At 42.9% G+C, this 21,486-nt stretch overlaps 2 long non-coding RNA genes across 2 annotated transcripts; one reads left to right on the top strand and one right to left on the bottom strand.

Moving 5' to 3' along the window:
* Positions 1-613: 613 nt before the first annotated feature.
* On the bottom strand, positions 614-12,097 carry LOC122235742. The gene is made up of 3 exons (XR_006213765.1): positions 11,955-12,097; positions 1,791-1,844; positions 614-1,377 (listed from the first exon to the last, which is right to left on the bottom strand). It is a non-coding gene; the product is annotated as an uncharacterized LOC122235742 (long non-coding RNA).
* Positions 12,098-12,532: 435 nt separating this feature from the next.
* On the top strand, positions 12,533-20,128 carry LOC107180986. The gene is made up of 3 exons (XR_001511763.2): positions 12,533-12,617; positions 17,233-17,341; positions 19,772-20,128. It is a non-coding gene; the product is annotated as an uncharacterized LOC107180986 (long non-coding RNA).
* The last annotated feature ends 1,358 nt before the right edge of the window (positions 20,129-21,486 follow it).

Raw genomic sequence — 21,486 nt, 5'->3', positions numbered from 1 at the left:
CATGGTCTCATGGTTCGCGAGATGGAGCCCCTGTCCAGCTCTGCACTGTCAGCTTGGGATTCTCTCTCTCTCCCTCTCTCTCCACTCCTCCTGTGCTCACTCCCTCTTTCTCTCTCCCTCAAAATTGAATATGTAAACATTTATAGAAAGCATGTAAAACAAAGATCAGAGAAAGACAAATATCATATGACTTCACTCATATGAGGACTTGAAGACACAGAACAGATGAACATAAGGGAAGGGAAGCAAAAATAGTATAAAAACTGGGAGGGGGACAAAACATAAGAGACTCTTAAATATGGAGAACAAACGGAGGGTTACCGGAGGGGTTGTAGGAGGTGGAATGGGCTAAATGGGTAAGCGGCTCCTGAAATCATTGTTGCACTGTATGCTAACTAATTTGGATGTAAATTAAAAAGGTAAAACAAATTAAACAAAGATAGGCACATAAGACACCTACATGAGGAGTAGTATAGAACATGAAGGAGGGTGACAAACATCCGATTTTGGATGATGGCCACCTGTAGGATGGCTTAGAGAAGGGGTGCACAGGAGACTTCAAGTATAGTTGTAATATTTTATTATTAAAAAAAATAGTAAATAGGTCAACATGTTAAGGTTTGATAAAGTTAGGTGGTGGGCACCCAAGTGTTCGTTATGTTATTTTCTCTCACTTTGTCCCCCTTTACAGGATTTTGTAGTCTATTTTTAAAAATTCTAAATTGGCTTCTACTTCCAACACAAAGGAAGATGAAGCATAACTGTTTGCCATTAAAGTGCTAATATATGACCTGCCACCTCCTTCCAACAGCCCAGGACAAGTGCCCCTAGCACCTGCCACAGTGCATGGCTCCAGAAGGGCTTGCAGTAAATGAAGATGGAAAAAAAAAATGAATGGATGAAAGGGGCCTATCCCTAGAAATGGAGGCCTGGTCATATGTTCACTATGCCTTTTTCTGTCATTAAATCACACTCCGAGAGTCATTTTCCTCCCATCCATCTCACTCAGTCTGAGTTGCCATCTAGTATAATAATTCGGGGGGATTACCTTTAGGGACCATTGCTTGCATTCAGTCCTGGCTGTGCTCTGAATTCATTAGTGTTTTTGCAGCATTGTGCATTACTCAGAAGAATGATCCTCTCTCAGATTAGGGCATTGCTGTCTCTGTCATTTTCTAGTAATAATAATAACCAAAAGCAAATGTGAGGAAGTAAAATCTCCAGGGAGGCCTTTCTCTTCAATTAAGGAGTTCTAATGCATCACAGTCCCACCATACATGTGACTCAGTTGTCCTTTATAAATGCAGGGGGTGTTTCCTTTTGTGGCTCTGCTGCTGTTTCTCCTTCGTGTCTCTCTCCCGGTGCTGCTGCTTCTCTCTGTACATGCAGACAAACATATGTGAAATAAATGACATGGGGATTTATACCTGTTTATTGACCTAGCCAGCTTGCACTTCTAAGATTCTTTTGGTGTCATCCTAGGAAATATAATACGGTAGCTTAATTGGTTGGTAATGGTGCTAATAAAGGTAGAGTCTTAAGTTCTATCCCCTAAAAGCCAGAATGATTTTCTTTGTTCAGCAAGATACAGAGGACATCTCAAATCTTGGCAAATGTATCCTCATTTATATATGGCAGATTGGACAAGGCAGGGTGGCAAGAATCATGTCAAATGTGCCACTACCATCGGAACTCAAAATTGTCCCCACCCTGGTGAGTCTGTGGATTCCTTTTATGAGGAAAGGAGAGTATCTTAGTGGTTAGAAAGGGTTAGTAATATCCCACCTCACCTACAAACGTGAGACTGAGGAAGTGGTCTGGGCTGAGATTCCCACCTTGTACTGCTGAAGAGTAGAAAATAGATTTGGTCATTCCTACTTGTGATGTTTCTGAATCTGAGTATTCAAAGAGAAATAAAAGGTGACAAACTCAAGCAAAGAGAAATTTGGGCTGAATCTCTGGGGAAAGAAATCACAGTGAAATCCATTAGACTGTATAATAGTTTCCCAAGGGGAATGACATAAACCTCATAGTTTTGCAGTCGTTTAAATGTAGACCAATCCATGCATTTCTGAGAGACCCCAGGGAACAATCTTGCACTGAGGAGAGAATAGGGAAGGTGATAGGCCAGATGACCTAATAGTTCTTTTTCAACTTAATTTCTAGGATTGTGGGATTCTAATTAAAATGAACTATATTGCCTATTATGAACCCATTACATTAATATTTGGTAAGGTCTCCAGGCAAGCCAAGGGAATTTCAGCTTTTTCTTATTTCTGGAGAGCTAGAGTCCACGAGCCACCTTAACCACGTTGTTGGTGCCCATGCACTGACTTCTCTACCAATAATGGTCAACTTAAAGTCTTTAGAAGAAGTTAAAGCACATACTATGAATTAACATTTTATTCAAAGCAATCCAATGGTATGAAAAGGACGCCTTGATATGTGTCATAACAATAAATACCGTGAGCCGGCTCTGTGATGGAAGCAATTGCCACCAAGCAACATCTGGGATGAAAATCTGCTTTCTCACATCCAGCCCTGACTCTTCCTTTCAGTTTCCACCAAAGCTTGAAAAAGAATGTTGATCACTGGAGAAATCATAGTATTTCTGGGTCAGAGGTCCTGCCATCATGGAACTACCCAGTTTTCCACTGACATTAGCCTCATTTCCTTGACTGTCCTCCAGAAATGGACTCCAGTGAGGAAACTCAGGCAAGGCCATTAACAGGCTGTCCAGGGCTGGTCTGAGAACACCAGCCAAGGACAGAGGGCACTGTAGCCTCCAAAGTAGCAATAGTAGGGCAAATGGAAGAGAGTGGTGGTTCAGTTGCCCCATGTGGTGTTTTAGGTAAATACAGCTGATGCATAAAAGAAAGAGTGGTAAGAAAAGAAAAAAAAAAAAAAAGGAGGAGTGCCTGGGTGGCTCAGTCAGTTAAGCAACCAACTCTTGACTTTGGCTTAGGTCATGATCTCACAGTTTGTGAGTTCAAGCCCCATGTGGGGCTCTGTGCTGACAGCATAGAGTCTGCTGGGGATTCTGTCTCCTTCTCTCTCTGCCCCTCCCCTTCTTGCTATTTCTCTCTCTCAAAATAAATAAAAATAAACTTAAAAAAAATTTTTAAGTAATAAAATATTTCCTATGATTTAAAAAAAAGAGTGGTAACATATAGCTAGTAAACTATTTTATCAGACTTTCTTGAGGATCCCCAAAAGGTTCTTGATGGTCCATAGAACTCTACAAACAGGAAGTAGACATTGGCATGCATCAGAGAATATTAAGGTATACCTATTTTAAATTATAAGCTGGTCTCTAATTAGCCTGCAGAGAGGTTTGTTTGTTTTTTTTTTTTTTTAATGTTTTATTTCTTTTTGAGAGACAGAGAGAGAGAGAGAGAGGGCACGAGTGGGGGAGGGACAGAGAGAGAGGGAGACACAGAATCCAAAGCAGGCTTCAGGCTCTGAGCTGTCAGCACAGAGCCCGACGTAGGGCTCAAACTCACAAACTGTGAGATCATGACCTGAGCTGAAGTCAGATGCTTAGCCGACTGAGCCACCCAGGTGCCCTGCCTGCAGGGAGTGTCTATGGAAATTGAAGATATCACTCTTCAATAGTACAGGAGTAAAGCATCAGGTAGGGAGAAAAACTGGAAGGTCCCTATTCCTTCAAGAGTCAGTTGGTGTCACCTCACTATGACATTGTCCCTTACTCCTTTGGGCAGATTCCAGGAGCTCTCACTTCCATTGTAATATTTCTGGTATGTAGTTAACAGTGTACACATCCATATCCTACAGAGAGGGGAGAGACTGCATCATTTTATCTATTTCCGCCAGAGGATAGCTCAGTCCCGACATAGAAGGCTTAATAATTAATAAAAACATGTTAGGTTATTATAGTGATATCTTAGAACCTTGATTTCTTTATCTATAAAGTAGATTAGTAATATTAACTCAGAGGGCTGTTGTGAGGACTAAAATGCCAGAACAAAGTCCTTAGGACAGTGCCCAGCACTTAAATAACATGCAGTTCTTTCTCCCACATTTTTGGTATGGGAGGGTTTTTATTTCTGGTTCTGATAAACTACCCAGGCCCAAAGTGTTTCTTAAAGCAGCAAATAAGGTTGCAGTTTAATTATGTGTCCAGATTAGGTCAGTGTTTTCTACCCTAAAAGCGTGATAGAGGTTGTACCAGCTCCAGCACAAATTTTGGGGCATTCAGCCTTTTTCTTATCACCCGCTTGGCCAGATGTACACCATGAATAAGGGAGATTTCTGAGATGGTCATACCTGATTCAATTTCAAACACCCATGAAATAAACTTGGAGAATGAGTGAGTAACTCATCAGTGATGATAACAGTGGAGATCGGAAGGGGGCCCTGTTTTTGTTTGTGGATCATCAGAATTTCACCCTTGCTGTCCCAGAATACCTTCAGGCCTTCCCTGAGAACTCCCCTAGAGGTATCTTCACTCTTTTTTCTTGCTTTATTTCTACAAAACAAGAAGCATCTAGAGGGTGACTTGTAAAGGAGGTTTGTGTGGTCAAAACACCCTGGAGCGCAGTGGTGGGTCTGCGGAGCCATCCTGGGACTGGTCAGCAGGAAAGAGCACACGGAATGGCCTACTTCCAACCAAAGCCGGGATTCCACTTTCCCACCAGCTCTGAATTCACCTCTTGCAGGTGCACTGGCATCACCTCGTGGCCTGCAGGTCGGTCCTCTCAGATGACCTCTGATTGCTGCACTGGGCACTGCACCTGCAAGAAGCAAAGGAGGCCAAGAAGAGGAAGAGGCGGGTGCTACCAGCACCCAGTTGCCGCCGAAGGCACTTGCTCTGTTGTGAGCCCAGTACCGGGTGATGCATCGGTCCCTTCCGCCCCAAGCGCCATGCCTGCCCAGGTCAGTCATCTCTGGGTTCCCGATTCTTCCACATCTCATCTCCCACCCACGTGAAGTCTGTGTTGTCCTGGGGTCAGGGAGCAAGGGCCTTCCCTATTTCTTGCTTGTAATCCCAGTTGAATTCCTGACTTCTGATACTGATTCTCCTCAGTAGGTTTGCCCCCTTGGAGGCCAGAAAGTCTCCTCCTCCTGCTCTTTGCCCCACTGCTGGCCATCTCTGGGTGCACGTTGTCATGCACAGTGTGCAACGGGAGTGGTTTCTTTGCTCCTTCTTGATTCTCGTGCTTTCTCTTCCTTCTTTTTAAAACATTTAGCTGCACTCAGAGTTTTCCGAGCAGCACTGAGACACCCCATGTCCCCTTGCTCCCAATGACAGTCTCATGGATCTGTCATAATGCATCTCTCACAGCGTCTAGCACCGGCCAGACACTTGGTGAAGTTGACCCGCATGTCTGAAATGGGACGTTGCTGAAATGGTAACAGAGCACTGTGTGGGGTTTATACGCTGGAGGGCTTTATGTCAGAGCAGGGTTTCTCAAACTTGGTGCTAATGACATTTGGGGCCAGGTAATTCTTTTGTTGTGCGGCTCTCTCTCCTGTGCATTGTAGGATTTTTAGCAGCATCTCTGGGGTCTACCTCCCCCAAGTTGGTTGTCCTCCCAGATAACCAAAACTATCTTCTCCAGGCACCGCCAAATGTCCCCTGGGGGCAAAATGCTCACTGCCCAGAACCCTGCATGAGGCTTCTACCCCCACTTTCCTCTGATGGACTTCTAAATGCTAGAAGGTGCAGGTCTGCTCTCTGGGGCCGTCCAGTGATTTGAAGGACACCCTAATTTATTTGAGAGATTGACGCTCAGCTGCTGAATATGCCAGAGGGGAGTGAAGTGGTCTCATAAAGAGGCTTTCTCATAAAGACTTCTGATGAATCCTCCTGTTTCCTGCCGGCTCAGTCTATCGAGCCTGGGTCCTGACTTCTGAGCATCCCCTTTCAGTCGTGTCCTCCCCCCTCGCTCCCCTCCCTCACCACCCGCCTTCAGTGCTCTGGGCAGCTGCGTCCTCCATAATTCCTCAGTATCCCTTCTATATCCACGTTCTCTCTTCCTTTGATTTGTTAAAAGACTCTTGTCTGAAGGTACCTCTCCCATTTTCTACATCGTTGTAGGTTTATACTTACAATTTTGATGTCATTACAATCGATGGTTGTAATCAGTTCTCTCTCCCTGGTCTCAGGAGAGAAAGAGAAATTAACCATGTGGAGCTGACTGGTCATCTTTGACCAGAAGTCATTCTTCCCACTGCATTTGAATGCCCCTCATCCGTCTCCCACTGGACACATCCTGGACTTTTCCTCTCTCCACAGCACATGACACCCTGTACTAGGATTGGCTGTCTTTGTCAGTCCTCCTGACTGGACTGTAAGCTCCTTGCATTCAGGTAGCATGGTTTTTCTCATCCTTAACATCTCCAGTGCTGAAAAGAAGGGCTCACAGTACTTAGCACATGCTCAGTAACAGATTATTGAGTGCAAGAGTAACTTCAGCCTAGGAAAAAGTTCTTTAATTTAAATTTAGCAGCAGTCTTCCTTGAAATGAAAGAAAGAAAGAAAGAAAGAAAGAAAGAAAGAAAGAAAGAAAGAAAGAAAGAAAACAAGAGACAAATGGTTTTGAACTTCTTGGACGTGCTTTTCCTCAAGGGGCATATCTCTGCTTTAGTTTGTCAAAACCAGCATTCATGGGGGCTCCTGGGTGGCTCAGTCGGTTGAGCGTCTGATTCTTGGTTTCAGCTCAGGTCAGGATCTCGCTGTTCATGGGATCGAACCCTGCATCAGGCTCTGTGCTGACAGCATGGAGCCTGCTTGGGATTCTCTCTTTGCTTCTCTCTCTCTGTCTCAAAATAAATAAATAAACAGTAAAAAAAACAAAACAAAAACAACCCTCCATTCAACCTCAGGTTTACTAGAATATGGGACTGGGAAGCTCCTGGTCTGTTAATGATCCACTCACTGTAATCCACAGTGAGATGAAGCCCAGTCCTCTGACATCCTGGTTGGCATATGCTATGAGGATGTTACCACGACACGAATGCTGCAGACAGACCCTGACATACAGACAGCTTTTGCCTCACAGGGTATTGATGGTATCCCCTTAGACAGCCATTTAAATACAAACAAAGCAGGATGAGCTAAGAAGATAAAGTGCAGATATCACCTTCTTTGTATTACAGTTCCATAACATGATCTGGGAGCCAGCCTAACATTATGGAAATCACTCGGAAGAATCAGACCATCTTTTCTTCCTAGGGCACTTTTATGTATGCAAAACCATACGTAAAAGTCAGCTTCGATTACTACTTATTGACGTGTATCACCATTCATTTTATTACCTCTTCCCCGGGACTACTGACAGACCTCAGGACGGTTATTTTACAGTTGGGGAAGCAGAGGCATAGGGAGGTTTGGTAACTTGCTTAAGGTCACGGTTTAAATTGGGTGTCGGGCTGAGACCAGGAGGCACAGATCGTGAATATCCGGTTCCCTTGCTGAGAAGCGCTGTCGCTCTGGGGTCCGCTGGGCGGGGTTCGCCTCACCTTTGTTCGACTGGCAGACAAAGTGAGCCACCTGGTAGCTCTCCCAGACACCCGGCAAGAAGCAAGCTTCTGAAGAGGGAGCCAGCTCCCTTTTCTGACACATGTCACATCTCTCACCAAAGGGAGAGCCCCACTGCTGCCCGGATTGTCCGTGGGGGCATGTCACAGTCTAGGTGGCATATGAAAGACAAAAAGCTCCCTGTCATCTGCCTTTCACTCTGCAGAGACACAGCCCCGAAAGTGTGAGACGCCACAGCGCATAGTAATCAGGAGGAGCGTATGTGAGCATTTTTAAGCTACGGGCTGTGCATGAAAACAGTGGCCAAAAGGAAGTTCGGTCAAGGTTTAAGAGGTGGGTTCTAGGCTCAGAGGCTGTGACTGAATCAGTAAGACCGTCTTGCCTGCCTCCATCCAGCCCTCCCGGCCCACCTGCTCCTCGGTGAAGCTCTTTGCCGTTTCCTAGGCCCAAGCCCCTCTGTTCTGCAGCCCTTGAGATGGGGCGGGGTGGGGGAGGGGAAGGAGGTGCCCCCACCACCTGGAGAACAGGGAGGGATGTGCAGAGCGGCCTGGGATCAACAGTCTGAAAACTAGAAAACAAGGCAAGAGTTGGAAATAAAGTATCTTCTGGCCCAGTAGTTTTCAACCTTTCACAAATGCCATATCCTCTTGGGCAGCTCCATGTCTAGGAAGTACATTTTTTTTTTTTTTTATTGAGCTGCAGTGCTGTCTCCTGAATATCGCTTTTTTTTTTAATTAAAAAAATTTTTTTTGTTAACGTTTATTCATTTTTGAGAGAGAGAGAGACAGAGTGTGAATTGAGGAGGGACAGCGAGAGAAGGAGACACAGAATCTGAAGCAGGCTCCAGGCTCCCAGCTATCAGCACAGAGCCCGATGCGGGGCTCGAACTCACTGACTGCGAGATCATGACCTGAGCCAAAGTCAGAGGCTCAACGTACTGAGCCACCTGGATGCTCCTGAATATCACTCTTTTAAAAAGGTTCTTCTTCCTTCTTAGAAGAGATGAGAGGGGTTTCTTTCATGTCAAGGGAACTTCCACCCTCTTGGTCAAGATTCCTGGTGGATCCTACTTCTTTACGTCATCAAGTGGAATAGAATAAGTCCTTTTCTGCCCTCGGGCCATTGTCTGGGTGCTGGTGACAGCTCACTGGTCTGTAATTCTTGCATTTCCTCCTCCCCAGGCGCCCGCCCGTTCCCAGCCCCTGAAGCCAGGGCCCTGCAAGGCACGGGATACACTCTCCAGTCTGCTTCCAATGTGGCCAAGTTGTTCTCTCTCACTATTGACAGCTTTTGGACTGAAAAAGCTAAATCCAGTACAAGATTTACATAACAGTTCAAGACAACAGAGGATTTGTCACAGGGCGGCACATGATTAATTGCCAAATAAACCACAGGGACAGCCTCATGGCTACAGGGGTCGAGCCTCCTCGAGTCCTTTCTGGAAGTAAGCAGGGCACGCATCGTGAACAAGCATAAATGAACAAGCTGGCTGAGAGGAAAGATTTCAGAGCAGACGGAGGAAATTAAGTGATGTGCCTCTAAATGGCCCGTGACCAACTGGACCATGCAGGAAATATTGGGCCGCAAAAGGATCTTACCATTTTAATAAGTCAAAAACCAGTTGAATGTTGATCATTTCATATGGTTCAGCTTAAACATCATGGTGTTTGATAAACGTTTTTATACTCACATGAGGAGTTAACGTGGCTCTTTCTGTGAAGTAGAAGATAAATCTGGACCATGGTTTTTATCTCTCGTTTGGTTACCGGTACTGACAGCTAATATTTGCCACATCCTTTCTACGTCCCTTACGTACCACATGAATTGTCTCATTTCAAACTTATAACCCGTGAGTTAGGTAATTTTTATCCTTATTTTATATAGGAAATCCAGTTTGAAAAGGTTACGTAACTTGCCCAAAGTTACGCAGCAAGGGGTTGGTCAGACTCTACCAGGGCTCATGTGGTTCCAGAGTCCACACTTGTAATGAAATAGCACTTCACAAGTGTGCGTCCGCTCACGTGTTGCTCAAACCCCAGCTGCCCAGTCAGCTTTCCTATTTATAGTTGACGTTTAAGAAATACTTATTCTGGGGTGCCTGGGTGGCTCAGTCAGTTAAGCATCCAACCCTTGGTTTCAGCTCAGCTCAAGATCTCATGGTTTTGTGAGTCGGGCTCTGTGCTGACAGTGTGGAGCCTACTTGGGATTCTCTCTCTCTCTCTCTCTCTCTCTTTTTCTCTCTGTCTCCCCCTCTCTCTCTCTGCCCCTCTCCCTCTTCACTTTGTCTTTCTCAAAATAAATAAACTAAAAAAAATTTTTAGAACACTTATTCTCTTTTTTAATGTTTATTTTTGAGAGAGAGAGAGAGCAAGTGAGGGAGGGGCAGAGAGAGAGAGAGAGAGAGAGAGACAGAGAATATGAAGCAGGCTCTGGGCTCCATGCTGACAGCAGAAAGCCTGATTTGGGGCTCAAACCCATGAACTGTGAGATCATGACCTGAGCTAAAGTCGGATGCTCAACTGACTGAGCCACCCAAGCGCCCCAGAAAATACTTACTGAGGGGCACCTGGGTGGCTCAGTAGGTTAGGTGTCTAACTCTTGATTTCGGCTGAGGTCATGATCTCACAGTTCATGGGTTTGAGCCCCGCATAGGGTTTTGCGCTAACAGTACAGCACAGGGCCTGCTTGAGAGTCTCTCTCTCCTCTCTCTCTGTCCCTCCCCGCATACATGCTCTCTCTCAGAATGAACAAATAAATAAACTTAAAAAAAAAAAAAAAAGGATACTTACTGAATCAAACTAAATACACACGTTTGAAAGTTCAGTCATTGTTCTTCTTCCAAAACACATGATTCTCACACATGGACATTTGTCTCTCATGCAACCCATTCACCACTTTTCCCTTTCCCTTTCTCAGTTACGGGGTGTCTCTGACCCTCATTTTCTCTTCCCATAAACAAACATTTAGTGAGTAAATACCGTGTGAAAGGTACTGTCCTGGGTATTCTTTCTCACGCCTTTAATTTCCGCCATTAAAAAATGATTATATACACACATATGTGTTTATCAACACCCGCTGTGTGTTATGCCCTAGACTCTGAAGTCGTGGAGATGGATGAACGATGTCTCCTGCTTTCCATGAATGCAGAGTCAAGCAGAAGAAGTAAACCACAAGCCATAGAAAGTCCATGTCCAACAGTGTGGATTGGAGCTAAATAATAAAAGAATGCATGGGATAGACGAGATAGAGTATATGGGGAGGTAATGACCTCAAGGGTGTTGCGGGGACTTCCCAGAAAGAGCTAAGCCCCACCGTTCTGTAACTCTAGGGCACGTAGAACCAGGCATGTAGTAGATATCCGATACATTTTTATAAACAGAATCACACTGACTAAACATAAATTTGGAGAAAGACATGACATGGAACGTGGCTGGAGTGTTTATTCGGCTCAACGGATTTTTCTCTGCTGTGCAGTGAGGGATCCTGAAGAAGGTTAAATGGAAGAGAACGGGATCGGATTTGCTGGATGTGTGGCTGGTACCAGTGATGTAGAGAAAGAGGTGGACGCAGAGAAATGTGCTGAGTGGACACTCCTTGCAGGTCCGGAGCTGGGGCCAAGATTGGGAGGGGGGTAACGCAGTGAGGGGCAGAAATGCATGCCATGCCAGGGACTAGGAAAGAGAGGCTTCTTCCGGGGCCACCATCCTGACCCTCAGGACTTCTCTGACTTCTTTTTTATTCAGAAATCTACGCTTATATCCTACTTTTAAAATTTGAGATGGTTTCCAAACAGAAAGATATGTGTAATAAATTTATTAAAATAAAAACAGATTTGGGTGCCTGGGTGGCTCAGTCAGTGAAGCGTCTGACTTCAGCTGATCACGATCTCACGGTTTGTGAGTTCGAGCCCCGCATCGGGCTCCGTGCTGACAGCTCAGAGCCTGGAGCCTGCTTCGGATTCTGTGTCTCCCCCTCTCTCTGCCCCTCCCATGCTCATGCTCTATCTCTCTGTCTCTCAATAATAAATAAACGCTAAAAAAATTTAAAAAAAAAAATGCATATATATCAGATTTCATATATCTTATATATCAAATCTATTATGTCAAGCAAAATAAATATACATGATATTTATTCTTATATTAAATATAATAAACATATTACATATGTATATATATGTATATCAGAGAGAGAAAAAGATACTAAAACTGTGGCCTAAACAATTATTACTACCATTTCTGAGCATGAAGTTTGGCCCTAAGCTTCCAAGCAGCCAAAGCAAAACAGTACATCCCAGAGCTATTTACTCCTCATGGTTTTTTGAGAGAGACACTTTCCTGACTAAATTCTGAGCGGAATTTCTCAAAGCAGACCTGATTCGAAGTGCTGGCATCAACCCCACCTCCATATTTCCTTCAGATCTGTCCTCTCCGTAGCCTCGGAGGGCTCCTACCTGGCTCTCCCGTCTGGATCCGCAGCCTCAACCCAAGCGCTGAAGGAGATACAGGCTCTGACTCTGCACTGTCTCTGACCTGTTGCTTGTAGTTATGTTTTAAGATCGTGTCCCCAGTCCCCGTCAGAAATGGGGATGAGCCACAGTGCATGCAGACTCGTCCCGTATTTTCTGGAAAACCGGTACTGAAGACAGTGCCTGCTGTTTGTGCAGCACGTACCGAGGCGAGACCCCGCTCTCGGTAGGATGGCGTTTTAGCAAAGGCCGTGCAGCAGGGAACCAAACCGATCTTGTTCTGACCCTACGGGGACTTCATTTCTGTGGGAGGACAGACAACACACGAGTTCCTTATGGTAGGCGGTGGGAGGTACTGGAAAGAAACAGAGCTGGGTAAAGGCAGTGAGTGCTGGCTTAGAGAAGGCTGCTCAGGGCTCAGGACGCTGCGTTTACATGGCTCAGCTGTCGCCTGTCGCTGCATTATCTGGCTACATCACCTTTTCCTTAGCAACGGAACACAGAATAAACACTACAGAACTAAATACCTTTCACCACGTTGACCACTAAGGATGGGAGGAAAATGTTCTGCTACTATTTGAGGCCGACGCTTTTGCCAAAATGTTCATAACGAAAATAACGGTTCATACCAGTCAGGTCATTTCAATGGTAAATCTAATCTGAACTTATGCTACTGAATCCAAGCTCTTTCTGAATTCCCTTCCAGGGTGCCAGAATAGCACCATTTATGCGGCACTTATATGGGCCATGCCCTCAACATGTATTAGCTCATTGAATGAGATTTTTGGTAATCAGGAAAGAGCCAGCAGATGGTCAGGAAGCTGGGCTCTGGAGCCAGACTGCTTGGCTCTACATCTGGATCCAAAGAATTCCTAGCTGGGTTATCTTAGACAAGCTATTAAACCTGTCTGAGATTGTCTCTAAAATGGGGGTAGCGTACTATAAACTGTAAAAAAAATAATAAAATAAAATAAAATAAAATAAAATAAAATGGGGGTAGTGATAGTAAATACGTCATAGGGTTGTTGTAAGGATTAAATTAGTTAATAAATGTATGACTCTTAGAACATATCTGGTATAAAACAATTAATAGGTGTTTGTTATTATTATTATTATTATTATTATTATCATTATTATTCCAATTTACAGAAAAGGATATTGAGGCTCCAAGAGCTTAAGTAACTTGCCCCCAAGGTCATACAGGTGGCAATTTCAGAATCTATACCTAGTTTTTTCTGACTCCAACCTCATGCTCTTCCTTCTGTGGCCTCCTCTGTCACTATTAATAGAAATTAATGTTTCCTCTGAGAGATCTAGGTCCAAAAACAATAGTAAGGCAGTCAGGATCACTCACGAGAAATGGGGATCATATATTGTACTGGTGAATGATTAATTAACAATCTTTATCAAGCGCTATTGTGCCCAAAGCCTTCCAATCAATAAACAGTGGTAAGTCAATGCCAGTGAATTTTCTCTTTGCCTGATTATTCACCTAATTCCTTCATGTCTTTGTTTGCATAATATTTGCTGAGCTGTGGGGGATTCACAGAAACAGATGAAATAATCCTGCTCTCAGGCTGGGGGAGGAAAAGAGCAGAAAACATATACAAATGACAAACCAGTTGAGAATCTGCTCGGATAATCAAGATGATGGGCTTAGTCATAATGGGGCTGGAATGAGAAGAGCATTCTTGGTCCAGGGTGGGACTGGTCACAAACAGTCTGGTGTAGGCCCCGTGCGAAGTGGCCAACATTGTGCATTCTCTGAATGATGATGTCAATTCTCTGAAACAATGATGTCAAATTTAAGACCTAGAGAATAAAGGTATACTGAATAAAGCTCCCTGCAAAAACATTACTAATTCAGTGCATGTTTTGGAGGTAAACTTTTTTTTTAAGATTTTGTTTTTTTTAGGGGCGCCTGGGCAACTCAGTCAGTTAAGCGTCCGACTTCAGCTCAGGTCATGATCTCGTGGTTCATGAGTTCGAGCCCCCCATCAAGCTCTGTGCTGACAGCTTAGAGCCTGGAGCCTGCTTCGGAGGCTCCTCCCCCATTCGTGCTCTGTCTCTCAAAAATAAATAAACATTAAAAAAAATTTTTTTTTAAATAAAAAAAAAAGAGTTGTTAACCAGATGTGGTTGTTAACTAGATCACTGAAAGTATAAAAAGAGAATTCTACAGTTCCATCGAAGTAGCAACTGCAGGAAGCAACTCCCACCTCCAAGCCTGGGAGAACAGGGAAAGAAATTGGAATTATTAAAACTTTGAGGCTTTGAGGATTCCCTGGAGACCGGGACCCAGACCTCTGAGCGGGGGCAGCTGGTTCATGCTGGCGTCCCTTTGAGGGAAACAATGAGGCTTGTTCTGCCAGGGTTGGAAAAATTGCAAACGGGATTCAGCTGCTACTTCAGGAAGGCAAGGAAGTGTTGCTGGAGTGTTGCTCACAGGAACAGGAAGCAGACAAGAAGCCAGAAAGTAGCAGACAGGAAGGAGCAAGTCCCTTCTTCCTCCTCCCGTCTTGCAACTTCTTTCTAGTGCTCTCTTTGGCAAAGCCTAACATGGAACCAACAGGCAACACAAATATGAATACAATACGGGGATGAATATGGCATCGTCATCCCTTATCTTCAGCCTAAAAAGGAAAACAGACCTGGAAACCAGAAAGCACAATGAGTATGTGTGATACCAGAAGACTGTGCAGGTTTAACGGGAGCACTGATTAGGAGTAATTCTACTTAAAGGAGTGGACAGGAAGGACTTCCTAGATAATTCTTCGGCTGAGCCTTCAAAGGTGGGCTTTGTTGGCCAGGTAGACATGGTCACTGAAAAGAACATTCCACATGAGAGCAGCCTGAACAAAGGAATGGGATGCATTCAGAGATCACGAAAATAATTCATCCTGGCTGGACTGTGAGATAAGAAATGGGGGGTGTGATAAGAGATAAGGTTCATGAAGTAGATGGGTCAGATCATGAAGATTTTTCTATCCCAGCCGAATTATTTGAGCCTTCTTCTAGAAGCAGTGAAAAATTTAACCTATGCCAGTACCATTAACAGAATCGTGCTTATCAGAATTGGTTACTCTTGATTCATTAGGGAAAATAGGCTACAGGAGAGCAAAGGAGGCCAGTTAGGAGACTGTAATATTCCAGTTGTGCAATGGTGAGAACGTGATTAATGGCAGTAGTAGGCATAGGGTGGTGGACACAGACAGGGAGAATACTAAGGGAGTGAAAATGAAAGAAGCAGGAATTGCAGTGAGGAAAAAACATAGGCATCTGGGTTATTGGATTAGGTCACTGGATAGATGGTGGTGTCATCCTCCAAGATGGGAGGCCAAAGAGATTGCTACAGGTGAGGGAAGAAATTAAAAAGATAATGTCATGATGTAAGCTCTGTACACATGGCTTTAATATTTCAAGTGATGAGAATATTATTATTTACAAGGTAGTTGAGTTGAACTCATCTTTAATAGGACTCTACAGTCCAGATGACATCAACTGCTGCCTTCCTAAAGAGGTATTATTTCTCACTAAAAAGATGGAAATAGTTCAGTAATTCCAGGAAAGATCTCTGAGATCTTTGATACTTACAGAAGATGTGCTCATCATTTCCCATATTAAAATGTTTTCCCTCCTGTCCACGTGATGATGTTGAGACCTGTGTTGGCGATATGGCAGATGACCACAAAGATTGCCATGTTAATGGATTTGTCCTGGTGCTTAGTAACTAATTCCTTAATGTGATTTCTGACCTGAAATCTCCCCTTAAGTAGGTGTCCGGGAAATTATTTTTGTAATATTTTGTGCCTGAAGTGAATTCAAATCTCAGGTGATGATGTTATTGCTATTTTTAAATTGTTGGAAAGAATACCTGTTGGGTTTTAGTCAGTTACCGTCGTGATTATGATTAGAGCCTATATTTTTCTTTTTTCCATAACTTCTGTGTTGATATAGCAAATATACACATAGATATCATAGAAAGCTAGCACTACAATAGAATTGCTCTTTTTGAGGATCTCTAGAAGATCTCCTTTTATTCATTCAAATTCTCTTCCTTTAAATGCAGTATTATTGCTTGAAAGGGAGAGATGAGGAAATTCATGGGGTCTGTAGATGTCCCAGAAGCACCAGGGGGGCCATCTCATCTGTCTTTTCCCTCTTCCTTTCTGACTTCCCTTCACATACATTTTCATCCACTCACCCATTTGGGACTACTCTCTCTGCGAAGCCCAGCTCAGAATCACCTCTTTCTCCCCAGCTACCCAAGCCCACAGCAATCCTCTAAGCTCCCACACCATTAGGACTGTAATTCCTTTAACCCTTAAGTGTCAATATTGGGCATGCTATAGTACCTTTCCATGTGCATAACCTGTCTTCTTAAGTAGAGTATAAATCTTAGGAGGACAGAGACTTTCTCATTTACCTCTTTATGTACTTAGTGCATACATTGCTTTAATGATAACCTTGACCTCTCTGTTATTCCAGGCTAAGCCCTAGAAGTCATCAGATATTTACTTCATAGGTAATTTCTGTCCTTCCCACTATTTATACTCATGCTTCCTTGTAGCTCTTAGAGAATCTTGCCTCAGTACTCAGCTTGAGTAAGATGCTTTCTTTAATCACTCTCTTCATCTCATTTATTTCTCCCCATAGGTGAGACTCTTTTTAATTTGCACCATATTTATTAACTCTCTGTCTCCCAGTGATACAGCACGCACATCTCAAGGCTACACACAGCCTTGATAAACGGGATACATGAGTGCTCTCAGAAGGCAACGAGCTGCCATAAAAGTTAATATGTTTAGTTCATAACGAAAAAATCTTCCTCCACACAACAGTAGCTTTGAAATTGGCATATTCACTTTATGACCTTGTTTATTAACCAAAATGATGCCTTGCTTGATCTCTGAAATTTGTTTAGGGTCATTAGGAAAGGACTCCAGAGTGTCACTCACTGAAAAACGCTAGCCTTGTACACAAACCTTGGAAATAAAGACTAAGAAAAATGCTGTTTTTATTTCCTCTAGGGTGTAATTTCTACTCTCTACTCAGTTAGTATCTGACTATTTCTAAAGTAGTTTGCATTTGCAGATTTTCCAAGCCTCTCAGAAAGACTGTATTAGTTTATCACCCCTGCTTTGGAGAAGGGGGCACTATTACCGATGGTAGAGACTATTTGGGGACATAATGGTTCCTTAAAAAAGTCACCATCAGAACTGAGCTCCCATACTACACTATTGAACATTATTTTCCTTTTTAGGTAGTTCCCTCTGCCCTGAAAAATTAGAAGAGAAGTGTACTCTCCTCCCTATCTTGTGAGTTGCTGACTGTCAAGAATGGAAAGAATTTGAAAAAGCAGCTGAGAAAATGTGAGAAAACCTGTTTTCTGATCACTATTTCTATATCCTCAGGTGCTTTATCTCTGTTACAGAATGGTGAATGGGAAAAATAGAATTGTTTGCTAATTCTTCCTTACATTGGCATGGCCACAAACCCCCTACTCAACACCACTTTGCTGTCACAAACATGATATCTTACCTTTGCTTCGAACCTTGGCTTTTAGCTAGATTTTTTCCCCCTCCACTTATATTTTAACTGAACATTGCCTATGTACCAGAGGATGTGGTAGAAGATTATTTTCCAATAAGGATGTAAAATTGGCACCATTAACTATGTTAGTGATGCCTTCCGGGCTACACCGACACCATTATCAATTTGTAGCTATTCAATGATGAGGTTGAATTTGTTAAATCCCGGGGTGGTTTGAATTTCAGAGAAGGTTGATCAGTGGCTCAGTGTTGTCCTGGATGACCTGATTTTTCTGTCTTTCAAGGGGAAGCATCATCATAAGGCTGTCTTCCCTCATGGTGTCAACATGGCTGCAGCAGTTCCAAGCTTCAAGTCCACACAGCACACCAACCAGAAGAGAGTACTTTTCTATCCAAGCATTTTTAAAAAGGCTCTGTGGCCACGTCTGAGCTGACTGGGGTTAGGCTGATGGGCTGTGCTGATTGGCCTAAGCACATAAGAACCTCTCCCTGGTATTTTACCTGTCTATAGTACTCATTTCTTTTTTATTATATCCTGTCACCCCAGGCCAGTCTTTATCATAGCATGCCTGGTTACTTGAGAATTTCTCACCTAAACTCAGAGATGTCTCTTCTCCATTCAGTCTATATTCACTTATTTAGGTGTTGTTTGCATTTCTCTTCTATGTTATCCCCTTTTCATCTTTATTCTTCTTCGTTGACATGTCCTGAGATTCTATTTACATTTCACTATTCTTTCCAGTACAGATTAGACCTTCTCTCTCCTGCTGGCAGAATTATTCCTCCATCTCCTTTTTTTCTCAGCAAGTTTTCCTCAGCCACCTGCTAATTCCACCTTAGTACTCCCAAAACACACTCATCCACCTCTACTTACCCATCAAGATATAAAAATCTCATGCCAGAACACAGATAAATGGCACCAAGACTAGACATTCCATATTGTAGACTTAAATGTGAACTGTATTTACACTTCAAAAATGGCTGTTATGTTTCTTCCACTTTATTACCTTTGCACCTAAAATTTGACCAGCACTGGCTCAACATCTCTTTTCAACAAGTATGCAAATCAACAAAAACCCAGATGTTTGAATTTTGAATTCAGGAGCTTGAATGAAACCACAAGTCTCACAGTGAAACCTAGTCAGTAAGAATAGAATGCAATGTGGGGTGTGTAAATTATCTTGGTATTCCAGTAGCCCTGAGGAGGTGAGTTGTTTATCTGATTCTCAAGATTGGGACCATCCCTCTCAGAGTCTTTGACTCCTGACAGACATTTTTGGTGACAAGACATTTTTCAAAACTTATCATTATTATTATTACATAGGAAATGCTCCATCCGTATACTTTTCTGATTTTGGCTCACTTCAGTCAGTGAATTCTTCCCAAGAACACTTTCCCAATCATTCCAAAAGCAGTTCTCTGAAAAATCTATTTTAGAGACATAGTTAGAAATGATAGAAGTCAAGAACCTGTTAGAAAGAACAGATGGTTACATTCTGTGAGAAACAAATGTTTTAAAAACTTCTTCTATTCAAAGCATTAACCAACAGATACTGGCCCAACCCCTAGTTGTTGCTGGGACCTCTGTCATTTGGTTCTTTGCTAACATTGATATGAAAGATTTTGGTTCATTGTAAAAAAAAATCTTTATTAATCTATTAAGTTACAATGTTGTCAAACAGGGGCTTGAATGGATGTATGAATGGACAGACAGTTGGATGGACATGCCATAAAGCAAATAACCTAAAATATTAATGGTAGAATCTAGGTGGTGTGTTTATGGGTGCTCACTGTCTGATTCTTTTAATTTTTCTATGTGTTTGAAATTTTAAAAAATGTAACGATGGAGAAAAAACAGGATGCTCACCAATGAGATGATTCAGATTAGCACATTAGTATGGACAGGCCATGGAAAGATGCCTATAAGCAATGGGGAGAAATCTATATAAACACAGGCATTATGGGGAAAGGTTGGCAGTCACTGGGCAGAATAAGAGGGAGGTTAACATCAGATAGTTCCTGTGAGAGACTATCAGGAGGTAGACAATAGGAACAGCCAGTGGAGGATAAATTCTATTCAATATCATTTCTTATACTACTATTAAATGCCCCTTTTCTGAATGTTTCAACAAAAGGGAAGAGAAAGCCCTGACTCCTGTGTCAGGTGCTTTGCCTAAACTATCTCCTTTACTTTATGTAGCATTCGTGAAACCACGTTTTATAGTGTTTGTTTCCTTTTTGCCTTTACAGCATCCCTTACCCCATTTTCAGGTAAAATCACACCAGTTTTCCTTGGGAGATGAACTCTCCATCACTGAATGAATACTTGATGACCTACCCTACTGAATTAAAGGTGTGGAAAGTAACATGAGCCAGACCAGGTAGGCACCCTCTCCTGGGAATCTGAGTCTTGAGCAGTCAGCCACGGATGGAAGATGGTTGGAACTGACAACATGGAAGCCTTGAAGAATGCATTCATTAGTTGTTACTATTGCCACAACTCCCTGGAATCCGGTCATTTTGATTGGCTAGTGTTGCTTCTGTTGCTTGCAAAAAAGAGCTCTAACTAGCTGAGGCAAGGCAGTTCCCATTTCAGAAATAAGGAAACCTAAGCTCAGAGGGATTAAGTGTTTTGGCTCAGATCATCATTTGATATTTGTCACCAAGTCTCTTTGATTTCAAAACCTGTCTTCTATACTTATTCTACCATGCTTTCTCAAATGCTGCAGACTGGGTTCAAATCTTGTCTAGCTAGGTAAGTTTGGGAAAGCTGTGTACCAATTTCTAAATGCCAATTTCCTGATCTCTAAAACAGAGTAACAATAGTCATGCATACCATAAAGTTATGGTAAGGATAAAATAAGTAATTTGTGTGAGAAGTTTGGGCACAGTGCCTGGAACATAATAAGTGATTAGTAAAACAGAGTAACAATAGTCATGCATACCATAAAGTTATGGTAAGGATAAAATAAGTAATTTGTGTGAGAAGTTTGGGCACAGTGCCTGGAACATAATAAGTGATTAGTAAATGTTAGTTGCTCTGATGATGATGGCAATGATGATGATGGGATCAGTGAGAGTTCCAGCAAGAAAAAGGGGATATTTGAAGAGATTAATAAAGGGACTACTTAGAAAAGTAAAGGCAAGGTTAAGGAGACCCAGAAAGGGTTAGGTGAAGGACCCCAGGAAACTGTAGAAACAACAGCAAGCTGTAGACCCAGGCTGCCCAGCATGGGCTGGGATCTCTAGCTGTTTCGAAAATAGTGGCTGTGGCAAATGTAGTCAACTGTAGCCCTGCAAGGAGGGAGGCAGGAAAGTAAATCCCCTGCCTTTTCTCTCCCAGCTCATCCTCTAATCTTCCTCCAGTGCCTTAAATTGGCCAAACCTAGCCAGAAGCCAGAGGACAAGGCTGGCTGATTGCTAGGTTGATGCTGTCTATAAAGATCAGCTTCTCAGGACACAAGGCAGGGTGGAGAAAAATGGAAACACACTTTCACCTTAAGCCACACTTTGCCTCAGCATCCTTTCATCTGAGTAAAAAAAAAACAACAAAAAAAAAAACTTACATCCTCAATACAGAGGACCCACAGCTACCATTCATTGTAGGAGTTATGAATTCAGCCAAAATCCCACCTAAATGTCAGATGTCAGCCATTACCAGTGCCTTTTATATAAGGTTTCAGAGAAATAAAGGGGAAAAAATGACTAACATAAAACAGTTGCACAGTGCTGTTTCTGAGGCTAATGTGAGGACTAAGTTGAGAGGCATGGCTTCTTTCATCTACCACCAATTCTATGTTCTCTAACCTCTAAACTGGATCGGGGTGCTTATATGCAAGAAAGTTTTAAGACAATTTGGGGGTTCAGAGTTCTTTGTCTTTTCTGCATCTGCCCAAATACTCCCAGCCCATGTCTCAAAGGTAGGCATTATTTTTTTTTAATTTGTATTTATTTTTGAAGGAGAG

Source organism: Panthera tigris, chromosome F3 (genome assembly GCF_018350195.1).
Source record: "Panthera tigris isolate Pti1 chromosome F3, P.tigris_Pti1_mat1.1, whole genome shotgun sequence".
NCBI classification, from domain to species: domain Eukaryota; kingdom Metazoa; phylum Chordata; class Mammalia; order Carnivora; family Felidae; genus Panthera; species Panthera tigris.
This window is presented reverse-complemented; position numbering and strand designations above follow the sequence as displayed.